We start from the raw sequence: 3,379 nt of genomic DNA on the forward strand, positions 1-3,379 counted from the left end.
GTTCGATCTTCGACCTTAACGGCAGCAGTCCGGATGCGTCCATCAGCTCCAGGGTAAGTAGTCGCTACCTTACCAACAGGCCATAAAGCTCTTGGGAGCTGAGGATCAACTATGAGCACCACTTGGTCCGGTTTGAGGCACTCCGAATCCTTCTGCCACTTCTGTCTCTCTTGCAAGTTAGGCAGGTAGTGACGGATGAATCGGGACCAGAAATGGTCGACAAGAACTTGACTATGTCTCCATCTCCGACTCCCAATAAGGTTACTGGGATCGTAAACCACTTGAGGGAGTGATGCATCATAGCGTCCCATCAGCAGGATGTTAGGTGTGATGGGGTCTGGATCTGCTATGTCTGATGAGACGTAGCCGAGAGGCTTAGCATTTACGATGCCTTCCACTTCCACAAAGACCGTACGAAGCACAGTTTCAGGGACCGTCTGCTCCTTGAGTACGACCTTAAGAGCGGTTTTTACGGACCTGACCTCTCTCTCCCAGGCACCACCGAAGTGAGGAGCACTGGGAGGGTTGAAACGGAAAGCAATCTGCTGCTCTGCCAAACGCTCCCTCAACTGAGGCGCCATGGTCTCAAAGGCCTCATGGAGCTCTCGGGCTCCACCGACAAAATTTGTCCCATTGTCACACAGGAGCTCAAAGGGTTTGCCTCTTCTGGCAATAAAGCGCCTTAACGACAAGAGAAAGGAGTCAGTGTCAAGGCTCTCGAGGAGGTCTAGATGCACACAGCGGGTCGTCATGCATTTGAAGACTATGCCCCAACGCTTCTCTGTTCGACGTCCAATTTTCACGGTAAAGGGTCCAAAACAATCGACTCCAGTCGAGTAAAAGGGTGGTTTATACAGACGCAGACGAGCTGGTGGCAGATCTGCCATCTTTGGGATGGATGGATTGGCACGCCAAGCCTGACACTGCCTGCAGTCCCTCTGATACCGTCTGACTGCTTCCCTCCCCCGGAGGATCCAGAACCGGCGACGTAGTTCAGCCAACACTCTTTCTGGTCCAGGATGAAGGAGGGTCTCATCAAAATCTTGGATGATGAGCTTAGTCAGAGGATGTTTTGGGTCCAGTATGATCGGGTGGATCATGTCTAGCTCCAGCTGCTCAACTCTTCGTAACCATCCACCAACTCTGATGAGTTCCGTATCCTTATCATATTCGGGTGATAAGGAGTTCAAACGGCTGTTGGTTGGCAATGGTCTGCCAGACCTGAGTGCATTGGCCTCATCTGGGAATGACTGACTGGGCCTTCATCAGGAGGAGTTTCTCGGCTTTGATGTAATCATCTGCTTCACTGTGCGAGCTTGAATTTGGGTCAGCCGCCCCATGTAGGGACCGCGCTGTTGTCTTCATGAGATCCTTCCAGGTAGAGAACATGCTGATTTCAGGAAGTTGAGGGCAGGAGTTAACCCTAACCTGTCCACAGAAATATGATTTCTTCAGCTCACCATCCTCTGGCTCTGGATATACTGGTGGGCTGGTCGGCCAATGTTCCTCGGATTGACGTAAAAACTCAGGGCCTTGGTGCCACCGGTGTGGTCGTGACAGCTCCTTTAAGGTCTTGCCCCGGGTAATGTCATCGGCAGGGTTATTCGCGCTATCCACATATCTCCAGGTACTCCCATCTGTAAGACTCTGGATCTCTGCCACCCGCGTGCCCACAAAAACTTTATAGCTGCAAGATTCTGACTTGATCCAGTGGAGGACGGTAGTAGAGTCCGACCAGAGAACAACCTTCTGAATGGGCAGCGTGAGCTCAGCTTGAAGGAGACCAGCTGGTTGTGCACCAGTGAGAGCGGCACTTAGCTCCAACCGTGGCATGGACAACTGTTTCTTTGGGGCCACTCGGGATCTAGCCATTACAAAGGCAACATAGACTTCCTTCTGAGCAGTTTCTGTCCGTAGGTAAGCGACAGACCCATACGCTCTCTCGGAAGCGTCGCAAAAGATGTGGAGATCTCTGCTCGAGGCAGATGAATCAGCAGACGCTGGTGCATAACATCTGGGGATTTCCATTTGGATAAGATCAGGAATCTCCTTTTCCCAGGCAAGCCATCTGTCACGAAGGCTAGGTGGCTGGATCGGGTCGTCCCAGCCGAGCTGGTCCTTCCAAAGATCCTGTACCAGAATCTTGGCCCGTGTGGTGAACGGTACTATATAACCTAGCGGATCATACTGACACGCAAGTTTTTTGTAGACGTTCCTCAGTATGGGTTCAGTTCTCTCCCCCAGTCGATGTCTGTATTTGAAGGAGTCACGAAGGCAATCCCATGTCAATCCCAGAGTTGGCTCCCAAAGGTCCGTGCTAGACTGAGAGAGCCATAGATCACTACTCTCAGATCTGACATTGGATGGAAGATGTTCAATGACAGCAGGGATGTTGCTGGCCCATTGATGTATCTCAAAGCCCCCGGTGTGGAGCAGCTGGCGCAGACTGTCGACTAGGGCCTTAGCCTCCTCTTGGGAGTGGGTGCTGCGGAGACAGTTATCCACATAGAACGACTGCTCTACACAATGGACGAGGTCATGATTGGACCTACAAGTGTCCCGGACGTGCTGCTGCAGTGCATAGATGGCGCAGCAAGGACTGCATGTAGTGCCAAATGGTAGCACTTGCCATTCATAGATCTTCGGCTCTTCATTCCTCTTCATGTCCCGCCAGAGGAAGCGCAGCACTGGTTTGTCTGCTGGCAACAGGCGTATCTGGTGGAACATACCTTTGATGTCGCCACTCACAGCAACTGGATACTGTCGAAACCGAAGAAGAACTCCTAGCAAAGATGGACCTAGGGCAGGTCCAGGGAGGAGAATAGAGTTGAGGGACTTCCCTTCGTACTGGAAAGAGCAGTTAAAGACGATCCTGTCCTTGTTATTGTGTCGCACCATGTGGTGAGGTATGAACCAGGATTCTGCAGTGGTTCTAGCTATCTCATGTGGCACCACAGCTACATAGCCCAACTTCTCTAGTTTCTGAATCTCCTGACAATACACTTCGGCACGTTGTGGGTCTTTGACAAGTCTCCTCTCTGTACTGCGCAGACTTGGCAAGACTGCTTCCATAGGAGCTTGAAGCGTGGCGGAGTTGGCGCGACGAAGCAGTGGTGTGGCATACCTCTGTGTCCCATCGACAGTGACCCTGATAGTGGATGTCTGGAGTAGGTTCAGAGCTTGCTGATCTTGCTTTGATCGGGTTACCTGCTTCTCGCTCACATAAGGGAGCGTATCAATCTGCCAGAGACGCTCAACATTCCTGAATAGTGTTGTGTTTACAAGGTTCTATAATAAGGGAAGAAAATTAGTACATGCTGTTACCCTGTCAGACCAGGGGTGTCGCTAATGAGGCTGGGTAAGAGAAAGAGGAAAGAAG

Source organism: Astatotilapia calliptera, chromosome 10 (assembly GCF_900246225.1).
Source record: "Astatotilapia calliptera chromosome 10, fAstCal1.2, whole genome shotgun sequence".
NCBI lineage: Eukaryota > Metazoa > Chordata > Actinopteri > Cichliformes > Cichlidae > Astatotilapia > Astatotilapia calliptera.